Raw genomic sequence first — 12,226 nt, 5'->3', positions numbered from 1 at the left:
TTACCAATCCTACATCTGATAGAGGGATAATATCCAATATATACAAAGAACTCAAGAAATTAGACTCCAGACAACCAAATGACCCTATTAAAAAATGGGGTATAGAGCTTAACAAAGAATTTTCAACAGAGGAAACTCGAATGGCCGAGAAGCACCTAAAGAAATGTTCAGTATCCTTAGTCATCAGGGAAGTGCAAATCAAAACAACCCTGAGATTCCATCTCACACTAGTCAGAATGGCTAAGATTAAAAACTCAGGTGATAGTAGATGCTGGCGAGGGTATGGAGAAAGAGGAACACTCCTCCATTGTTGGTGGGACTGCAAGATGGTGCAACCACTTTGGAAATCAGTGTGGTGGTTCCTCAGAAAATTGGACATAGCATTACCTGAGGATCCAGCTATACCACTCCTAGGCATATACCCAGAAGATGCTCGAACATATAACAAGGACATATGCTCAACTATGTTCATAGCAGCCCTATTTATAATAGCCAGGAGCTGGAAAGAACCCCAGATGTCCTTCAACCGAGGAATGGATTCAAAAACTGTGGTATATTTACACAATGGAGTATTACTCAGCTAGTAAAAACAATGAATTCGAGATTTTCCTAGGTAAATGGATGGAACTAGAAATTATCATCCTGAGTGAGGTAAGCCAATCACAAAAGAACACACATGGTATTCACTCTATTAGCCCAGAACCTTGAAATGGCCAAGATTCAACTCACAGGCCACATGAAGCTCATGAAGAAGGAAGACCAAGTGGGGACGATGCGGTCCTTCTTAGAAGGAGCAACAAAATACTCAAGGGAGCAATTATGGAGACAAAGTGAGGGACAGAAACTGAAGGAGGGGCCGTCTGAAGACCATTCCACATGAGTATCCATCCCATGTGCAGTCACCAAAGGTAGTTGCTGATGTGGAAGTCGGGAAGTGCATGCTGATAAGAGCCTGATATGGATGTCTCCTCAGAGGTCTTCAAGAGTCTGACATATTCAGAGGCAGATGCTCGCAACTAGCCATTGAACTGATAATGGGGTTCCCAATGGAGGAGTTAGAGTGAAGGTCATTGGAGCTGAAAGGGTTTGTGGCCCCATGAGGAGAGCAACAATACCAACCAACCACAGCTCCCAGGGTCTAAACCACCAGCCTGGGAGCACATAGGGAGGGATACAGGGCTTCAGCTGAATACGTAAGAGTGGAGGGCCCTGCTGGGCATAGGTGGAAGAAGAGATCCTTGACCTCATGAAGGCTGGACGCCCCAGGGGGTGGGAATTTTGAGGGTGGGGAGGTGGGAGTGGGGGGGTAAGTAGGGGTTACATCCACAGAGAAGAAGGAGGAGGGGTGAGGGGATAGGGGGTTCCTGGGTGGGTAGGGGATGGGGTAAGGGGACAACATATGAAATGTAAATAAAACATCCAATAAAAAGTTTTTTTTTTAAAAAAAGAACAGAGGCAGGAGAATCAGAGAGAGAAGGAAAGGAACATGAGAGACTGGAACAGGAACTGGGAGGTAAAGAGCTAGCCACTTGGAGGGGACATAAGCCAGGAAGTCAGGTTAAGTTAGAAGCTAGCTGAGAGTCTGCCCCAGCTTTAAACTGTATAGAAGTCTCATGTCTTATTTAAACCACAAGCAGGTTCCATAAAAGTCCTGCAGTAGGTTCCTGTGATCAAGAAGGCCAACATATGCCAACTGGAGACCAAGAAAGCTGGTAATGAAGTCTAAAGACCCAGAGAACAGGCACTCCAATGCTCAAACACTGGAGAAGGTGAAAATTCTGAGAGAATAAACTCATCCTTTCCTCTTTCAGATTGGTAATGTGCGTGTATTAATCAATTAACATTCTTAGAACTGTAAATGCGAGTTTGAAATCATATGAGCATTTGGGAAATGTGCCCGAGTTTCCAGATCTTCAAAAGCTCAAACTGTTTTACCAGTTCTCTCAGCCTCACAGCTGAAATGCAGTGGTTCTGAGTGACCTCACTTCCACTCAGTAGCTGTTGTATTTATGGGGCAGTGTTCCATTGAAACACTTTGGTAATTAGTAAAAAAAGGAGGTCATGAGTTTGAAGATCAGTAAGGGGCATATGGGATGGTTTGGAGGGAGGAAAGGGAAGGGGGAACTGTAGTTAAACCATAAACTCAAGCATAAAAAAAACAAAAACAAAAAGACAACACTTGGATGACTTCCAGATGGACAAGGTTGTTTTACATCTCAAATAGAATTTGTGATTTAAAATTTAATAATGTTTCCAAAACTGGTAATTTTATATTAAACTAATTAGTCACTTATCCTATAAAATACAAAATTTTCCAAGGTAGTTACTATTTGAGCCTCTTTATATAAAATTGAATGCATATGTAAGAGCCACAGTTTCCACCAGTGAGTCTATATAACTTCATATTGCTAAAATCTTTTATTTAGAAATTTCTATCTTTACTTTTATTCAGTAATTTGATCCAGTGCTCAGTCATAATCAGTAAATAGCCTAATTATAGTGACAGTTCTCCTAGGTACACAGAACTGTAGCTGAGAAAATGGAGACAGATTTAAAAATTCTTGTGAAAAGCATTCTGCCCATTTTTTGTGTTGCACTCTCTGAAGCTGAAGCTCATGATTACTTCCTGTGACTTTTCCTTGAAATGGAAAAAAAATCCCTCTGAATTTCAAATATCAACTTCTACAAGACTTCAGGTTGTGAACACCTCAATTTTTAAAAACAAAAATGTTATACCGATTATTTCTTTAAAATATTATTTAGCTCAAGGTCAGGAATGGATGAGTTCAGTCTGAGCACCAAGTTCCTCTTTGAGCATAATAGACTATGCTACCTCAGAATGACATCTGAAAACTCATAAATGTAGACTTCTATTAAAAGTAAAATTGTCCTTATCATTTGCCTTCTAGAATATCTGCAATAATCAGCACAATCTAGGCTTTATAGTCAGTCTCAGACATTTTATAGCTTAAAAGTCATTACCAGTGATTTGCTTTTAGTATTGTCAAATATAATTTTGTTTGGAAATTGAATAGTATACTTACCTGAATTTGTAAAATTAACTGTCCTGTTACTTTCATGTTTTAAATCACAAAACTGCAATAAAGAAATCTTTAAAACCATTTCTAAATTCATACATCAATTATAATACAATTCTGCAAAGACAAGCATTGCATGCATTACAATCTTTTAAATAGACACAGACGTGCCAGTTTAAAATGTAAAATATTAGATTGTTATTTTAGATGCTGGTAGAGTATTTGGCTAATTTTTTATGATCTAGCATCTTAAAGAGACTAATTGATAGAAATATAAGTTGTCTCATCAGATGTTGTAATCTTAATTATTTGGGACAGACATCCCCTCAAAGATGGTTTACATTACAGGTAACTGATTAACCATGGACATAGTTGTTACTGGGTGCTTAGCCAACATGGTCAGAGCAATGGGCTTGATTCCTGTACAACAAAACTATTAGATAGTGCAGTTTTTATTTTCTTCAATGGATTATCCCATTGATTAGTTCATAGCTTAAAAGTCTATTTTGTGGTGGAGCCAAATTAGACATCACAGATTGGAGGTGGCATGATGTGACTTTGAAGATTATATTTGTCCCTGGTCCTTGGTCTTTGTTTCTCTGCTTCTGAGCTGCTGTGAATCAAGCAGCTTTCCTGAATCATGCCCTATGGCCTCAACACTGTGCCTCATCAAAGGTCTAAAAGCAATGGGGTGAGCTGTCCATTAACTAAGTCCTTTGAAGCTGAGTCCATAAACATCCACTTTTCAATTTGTTTTTCCTTGTATTTTTTTTAATTTTAAATAAGTGTGTGTACATGGGGCTTACCAAAGAATATGTGTGAAAATTATAGGACAGCTTTCTCTCTTCAACTATGGGATCTGGGGTCAAACTTAGCTCATCAGACTTGTATGGCAACAGCTTTTACCCACTGAGGTATCTTGCCAGTCCAAGCTGTTGTCAGGAGCCATAATGGGACAAGCTAACAAGTAGAAGGTGATCCTTCTGAGATGGCTGGCTCTGAATTATTATATAATCTGTAACAGGTGCATCTTTATTGAGCAAGGTTGTAAGGGATTCATTTTAGATGAAATTCCTGCTATTATTATGCTACAGTAGCATAATAACTTAGACTTAGATAAGTAAACTTTTTATTATACAGCAACCCTAAATATCTTGTAAAAGCAAAATCTTACCCCTGAATCTCATAAGACCAAGTCTTACCCTCTGCCTACGCTCTTCCCTTTCTGCTACCTCAAGAAGAACTGACAAGAAAGAAACCCCCCTCCCCCGCCCTGGGGCTGGCTCCCAGCAAGCTATTTTCTTATTTTTTAAATATATTTATTTTATTTTTTGTTGTGTGTATGTAAGGATAGGTAGGGGTCTTGTGTAAGCATGTGCATGTGATTGCAGGTGCCTCTAGAGACCAACAGAGAGCAGTGGATCCCCTGGAGCTGGAGTTGCAGGTGGTTGTGAGCCACTCTGTGTCAGTTCTCTGAAATGAACTAAGATAGTCTGCAAGAGCAGTAAGCATTCTTAATTATGAGCCCATATTTCCATATCCCAAGCAAATGACTGAAAAATGTTCAACATCCTTAGCTATCAGGGAAATGCAAATTAAAACTACTTTGAGATTTCATCTTACCCAGGTCAGAATGACTAATATTATTAAAACAAATAAGAACAAATACTAGCAAGAATGGAGGGAAAGAAGAACACGTATTCATCGCTGCTGGAAATACAAATTGGATACTATGGAAGTCAGTGTGGAGGGTCCTCACAAAGCTGAAAATAGATCTACCACAAGATCCCGCCATACCCAAAGGACTCTACATCTTACTGCAGAGATAGTTGCTCATCTGTGCCCATTGCTGCTTTATTCATAATAGCTAGAAATTGCTAACAGCCTAGATGTCCACCAGCTGATGAGCAGATAATGAAATTGCAGTGAAATTTCACAATGAAATATTAGAATAATGAAATGATACAATGAAATATTATTCAACTGTTAAGAAAAAATAAATTATAAAATTTCCAGGTAAATGAGTGAAGCTAGAAACAATCACCCTGTGTAAGGTCCCCAAACCCAGAAAGACAAACACTGCATATTCTCTCTTATATGTGAAAGTTAGCTTTTAAGCTCTCATTTACAATATCCACAAAGTTTAGGTGGCTGGTAAGAGACAGGGAAGTCTTCCAATGAAGGAGAAAGAGATTATAGTGTCTTAAAAGGGGGAAATTAGAAGAAGGGGGTTAAATAGGGGTGGGGTAAGAGAGCAGGTAGTAGAAGAAATAAATGTAAACATTTATAAATGATAAAAAGTCTAAAATATACTAACTTCCTACTGTGAAAAATTGCATAGAAACAGAAAAAAAGTGAACCCCAAAGAAATAAATAAACATGAGTGGAGGAATGGTAGAAAAAGGATGGTGCAGAGCTTGTCTCACGGACATGAGACTCCAGGGGAGGAATGTGGTACTTGAAGAAGGAGAATCCTGCCCTACAGCAGTCCCTCAACCTCTGCTATATTCAACTTTTTTCCTGAACATCATCTATCCTCATTTTGTAGACTCCACAATTGAGGGCTATACTAGGTTTGCCCAACTGATCATCATGTACACTTACCTTATAACCAAGTTTGATTAGGTATCTCTATCTGAAACTGTTCAGTCTAATTGCATATTTTAGCAAGCATTAATAAACATCAAAAACAGTACAGATCCTGGTAGAGACTCAAAATCTGGGAATATTCTAAGGACTGTGCTACTCACTGTTCAGAATTCCACTTCTGGCCCTTTTCAGGAAACCACAAGGGGTCCAGATGGGCAGAGATGGCAGAGAAACTCAGGGCAACAACAAAATCACAACAAACAGCAATTCTGTGATGCTTCAGACCTTTACCAAGATGTGGTCCTTGTGTCCAGCAGGCTGCCCAGATGACTGCAACAGGACACACCAAGCTCTCAATGTTAACACTAAGCAATGGCATGTAGATCTGAATAAGGAATTCTCTGCAACCTTAAGTGCCTGCTGAAATGAATCCCATCCACTCCAGTCATTTGCTTTATCTCTTGGAGCTCACTTTTGGGATTTGTAGACCTACCAACTGGGGACTAGTAGAAAGGTGCAGGGGCCTCCCTCCCTGTTACTTGGCACCAGCTAAGCCCACCTAATCATTAGGTTTCTAAATCCATTTATTACTTTCATTTGAATCTACTTATTTTTTGGTTCATATTCTATAAAATCCCTGTTAAATCTGACAGATGTGACTTCAACTCTCATTATAATCTGTATTTCTCTATTTAAGGTGAATATGCTAACTTTCAATGTGCTAAGGCTGAGTTTTGAGATGTGAAAACACTTAAAGTTGTTTTCCTACTATTGCCCAATCTTCATATAGATTGATTTATGTATTTATTTAGTATCATCTCCAAAAATGCTTCCTGCCTGAAAGTCAGGTTTCCGTAGTAGTGCAGCTGTTTTTAGTTTATTTTGGCTTGTTATTCTGTATCTCACACATATCTATGTATTTTTTCTTATCTGTATTTAATATAGTATTATAATAATAGAATTATAGAATTATAATTCAGGCCCAGTAATGCTATACATAATGATAAGTCCTGACTCACCAAAACTATGTGAGGTAGTAAATGTTATTTTCTTCACAGATAAGTTGGTATCAATGTTTTATAGAACAATAGAAACTTCAGGATATTCATACATAAGTTATCTCAAATAAAGCAGCTCTGGGAATTGAAGCTAGAGTCCAGCATCTTCCTCTACTGTACTCCATGCTCCCCAGCCCTGTATTTTGAGACAAGATCTCTTGCTGAAGCTTGAGCTTACCAAGTGTATTCCATTGGTATTCCAGTAAGCCCCCAGAATTCACCTGCCATTACGTCCTCAGTCCTAAGACTGCAGGCACACATCTCTGTGCCAAGATTTTACATTGGTGCTGGGGATCTGAACTAATATCTTCATGCTTGTGTAGCAAGCACTCTATCTCCCTGAATCCAGAATAAGCATTTTGTAAGATTAAGCCCAGAGCAATGAAGTTCCATTACACATTATTTCCTTGATTCACTGTGGTGAACATTATTAGATCTTCAGAATTTATTCATCGTATGACTGAAAATCCATTCCCTTTGAACCATTGCATCCCTATTTCCTCACCTCTCAACACCTAGTAATCATCATTCCTTTTATCAAATAGGTAAATATTTTGGTATTATACATGCTACACTGTTGGACTATAGAAATCCTGGGGTGTTTGGCCATGCCCCCAGAACCCAGAGACCTAACATACAGTCTCTATGTAACCTGCAAGCTAAGATTTACATATTAATGAGTTACCTAAAGGCCCGGGCGTAGATGACTAAACTTTCGTCTCCCTAGCCCCTCCCCTCCCCAATATAAGGGGTCCCCTCATGGCATTTTGTGGGAGAGCACACCATTCAGATACAGCCATCAATATGACCAATAAAACGTCCATATCTTCGATTCCACGTATCTCCTGGGACTCTAGACTCATTTGTGTAAGTGGGAAACTCACACCCAGGAAAGCCTTCCCCGCACTCCCTGCTACAGCTGTCTGTGGGGCTCTCTCCTGCAGCAGCCTTCGCAGACTGCCCCTGTCCCTGCTCCAAGGACTCCCTTCCCCACTGCCCGCTGCTCCTGTGACCCTGTCATCACCACAGCAGCATGCGGGCAGCCGGAGCCCCGAAGCACTGGCGAGATCGAACCATCATCTGGGACCACCGAGCCGCAGTTCCAGGGACTGCTTCGGCTGCGGGGTGCGGGCGCCCTGACCCACCCGCGCCCCACGCAAGTTTTGAACCACACTACACATAATATCTTTTTCTCTGTGCCAGACTTCTTTCTTTTTTTTGTCATTCTTTTTTTTCCTTTTTTTCTTTTTTTTATTTAATTTTTTTTTGAACATGAAATGCTTTTTTATAGCATGTTTTACAAGGGGAGGGGGGTAAGAGGGGTGAGGTGGTGGAAAAGTACAGAATCTTCTTGGCCTGTGCCTTGAAACATGTCATGATCTATACGGTACACTGCCTTGAATTATGATCTATCTGCTATTCTTCAGAAGATATGGTACACTGCTTGAGTTATGGTCTCCCTGCTATTCTTCAGAAGATATGGTACTCTGCTTTGAGTCTATCTGCAGTTGCCAAGCAGGATCTTGCAGTTGCCAAGCTTCAGGGCACATTGTTCAGGTGGGGAAAGGTAGGGGGTGAGGGTAAGGGCGAGGGTCCTGGCTTCTGGCATCTCCCCCTTCTCTGTTTAGTTAGAGAAGGCGTCTTATGATCAATCCCAACTATGTGAGTTTTGAATTTGGATGTCTAATTATGGGGGGGTCTTAGACAAGTTCACAACCCCAAAACATTGATGTGAGACGAGTCACATCGATGGTTGGAGGCTTTAGGCTGTCGACGATGGGCAACGTCAAGGGACCCCGAGGCGGGTGAAAGGAGGGTGAGAGCCCTGTCTTAGGCCATGTAGGCTGCACCCACTCCCAGCACCACGCACTCCTTTTCGGCTGCATTGGGTGGGCCCCTGGGAAGTGGACCTACAATAATCCCGTCATTGGGCTAACTCACAGCCATCCCAGGCCATTTAGTCTAATACCTTCCAGTTATGTCCACGTTGTCATTAACACCTAGGGCAAACTATGGATTAAAGATTTAATTCCAAACCTTGCAAACATAAAGTCTCCCATTACTATGCTCCATGGTATTATGTACTTAAGTAGGCTGCAAGACCACCTACATAGGCCTGCAAGCATAAAAGTCTATCATATGCCTCAGATTTTATAAAAAGACATGGATTCCTATGAAGCTACTCAGAAAGCCAGGTAGTAAACTCTCCATATGTATACACATGCACACACACACGCACACACACATGCACACACACATGCACATGCACACACACTCATGCACGGGAACACACACACATGAGTACACACACACACCAGAGGGAGAAACATGAAGAACAGCTCATTTCCCTCAAAACACACCATCTGTAATGAACTTCAAGGAGCCAAGGTGCCCATCATTGAAACTCATCACACGGAAAAGAGTTCTCTACCCCCAGGAAACATCTGAGCCAATTTTCTCCAGTGCCCAATCCCACAGTGTGACCATAGCCTCTTCCCACACATAAGGCAGGGGTGCAAGAGGATGAGAAGAATGATGATGAATTGTTTCTGAAATCTATGTTGGTGCCTGCCTCCCTAAAGGAGAAATCACACTTCTTAGAAGAAAGAGACTTCAATAGAAGGGAAGGAGAGTAGAGTCACATAAAACCAGATAGGTGGTGAACCAAAATGCACTTTAGTTTTTTAATTCATGCATTTTCTAATGTTCTTTGCAACTTACTTAAAATAATTATACCCATTTATGGGATATGAAACTTACAATCCAGAAGGACAAAGTGAGAGCTTCCTTATTATCTGGAACCTGAGAAAGTTGCCCTGGACATAGACAATAGAGAATGGTCACCATTAGCTGTAGAGGCATTGGGGAAGGGTTGATTAAAGGAAACAAAGGTTCAGAAGGGAGGAAGCAGGTAGGGAACTATGACACAACAGGTTCAGAAGTTAATAATAAGTACTATATAGTCGAGTTTCCAAAGTTTCTTCATGTGTCTTTTTACTTTTAAGTGATGAAACTGCATGGGCACCAAGGCATGGAGTGGGAAATGTACCTGGTGTGGATTGAGACACCCTCAGCATGAGCCACACAAGAAGTCCAGGTGGCAATGTGCCTGCACACCCAGCACAGAGGCTATGTCTCACACAGGGGTAGGTAAACAAACAAATACAGTTTTTTTTTTCCACAGAAAATCCCAGTCATCAGGAAATCTGACTCAAAGCTAGTATTTCATTTTATCCTTCTCAGAGTATGAACATGAGTAAAAGGATGCCCAAAATCTGCTTTCTAGCCCTGTCTTAGTTATTTTCTATTGTTGTGATAAGACAGCATTATCAAGGCAACTTCTAGAAGAGTTTATAATGGCAGATACAATTTCAGAAGACTAGAATCCATGATCATCATATCAGGGAACATGGCAGCTGACAAGCAGGCACAGCTGTAGGGAGGTGGTTCTGATGCTAAGGTCCTGTTCCTCATTTGGTGGTTCATCAATCATTAAAGATGTCAGGAGGCAATTGCTGGGTGGAAGGAAAGAGGAGGGGCTTCTAGGTCCCCGAAGGCAGATTAAGAGACAAAGGAGAGGAAGGGAGATTTTTGTCATGCTTCAGGGGGAGAAAAGGACCAGCCATGTGAGATCTCCGGCAGAGCAGCCTTAGGCTCTGGGAGATTAGAAACACAACTAAGTGGAGGGCAGTTTTGGGTTGCTGAACAACAAGGTAATTGAACAACTAAAGTTGAGGGCAGATTCAGTAGGTGCTAAGCTAAGAATACTGGGAAGGGACACTAGCTGAGAGAGATCAGGATTGCCCAGCAATTGAGCCAATAAAGCAGGTTGAAAATTGAGCAACGTGTGTGTGTGTGTGTGTGTGTGTGTGTGTGTGTGTGTGTCTGTCTGTCTGTCTGTCTGTCTGTCTGTCTGTGTCTGTGTTTTTCATCTTCGGATCTGAGGAAACCTAGGGGACTGGTAGCTCGGTCTGCCTGGAGCATAAACTACATACAACACATGGCCCTGGAGCAGAAACTGAAACCTTACACCTTGATCCACAAACATGCAGTAAAAAGAGTTTACTGAGACTGGAGTGGATTTTTGAAACCTTAAAGCCCACCCTCGGTGACACAAGTCCTCCAACAAGGCCATACTTACTAATCCTTGCCAGATAGTTCTTTCATCTAGGGACCAAGTAATGAAACATATGAGCCTATGTGGGTCTTAGCCTCATCTTCAAGAGAGCATCAACTACTTAATGAACACTGACTCTTAAGATTTCTGGGCCAGGGCTTGAATGTGGGAAGGTAGATTTCCCATAAGAGGAAAGATTTCTTCCATCAGAGACACTATCACAACCTATCTACATATCCCAGGGCAGGTCAACCAGTTTGAGAACACAGTCCCCAAGTAGCCTTATGCTCCAAGCTGATGATATTCAACCTGATGTCCATCTCTACAGTGATGACATCAGAGTCCACTAGGTGCAGGTTGTGAGTCTTTTGCACTGGCTTTGGGAAAGCCTTTGTCCCTTAGAGCTTCAGTTTCCCCCATGAAACTAGGCTGGCAGAATCTCTCCTCATATCTGTGATGAGCTAGAAGAACAATCTTAAGTGAGGCCATGGTCCTACATCAGTTACTCACTATGAGATGTTACAGCTGTTGGTGATGACTATGGAACCTATGTTCTCAAGTGGCCAGTTTGGTGGACAACTTCCATGGAGTAAGCATGGGGAGGCAGGATAATATGTAGTTAGTAGGCTGTGGGATTTCTGTGTTGAGCAGCTTTCTGACATCCTTTTCAGTATGGGTAAATCCTGAGACAAGACAGTATCCCGATAGAGAGATGTATCCCCTTGTTCCTCAGTCTGCCCTGGCTACTGTTGGTTTATCTTCCTGTGTTCATTGTCCTTCCTTTAATCCCAGTCTTAGAGACCTAGGCCCACTGCATGATGTTTTAGTGAATCAGAAAAGAAAGGGTCACTTTTGGGTAGGAATGGTTGGCTGGGAATATGAGTAGAGACTGGGGTAGCAATGAACACTTCAGCCTGATGACAGCTGGCATGAAGAAAGCAAACAGTACCTCAGGTGCAAAGTCACTGCCCAGCCTAAGGCTGTTATTGAACCTACAGAGATTCTCCTGCCTTTGCTTCCATTCCAGAATACTAGGATTAAATGCATGTGTCAACATAATCTGACTAAGACTATCTTTTATGAATGAAATGAGGTTGGGAAAAGAAATGCTACCATATATTCTTCTGAGGACAGAAGGTAGTGGAGTGTGGAATGTAGAGATTTGCAGTCACATCCCTAGAAACAAGTCACAGAACATGAAGAAATGTAGCAGGATGGTATCCTGCTGCTGCTACATTATTTGCAATAAGCACGGTGATTGGGGAGGAGCTAATGTGGGAGGAGTAAAGAGAGAGAAGGAGAGGAAGAGGGAAAGGGAGAGGAGGAAGCTGGCAGGAGAGGAGAGAGATGTAGTAGCCATGGAGAACTACACATGGGTCCAGAACAGTCTTGGGTAATAATTTATATCATAAGGTTAGATGTTG

The sequence above is a fragment of the Grammomys surdaster genome, unplaced genomic scaffold (assembly GCF_004785775.1).
Source record: "Grammomys surdaster isolate TR1022 unplaced genomic scaffold, NIH_TR_1.0 632, whole genome shotgun sequence".
Lineage (NCBI taxonomy): Eukaryota > Metazoa > Chordata > Mammalia > Rodentia > Muridae > Grammomys > Grammomys surdaster.
This window is presented reverse-complemented; position numbering follows the sequence as displayed.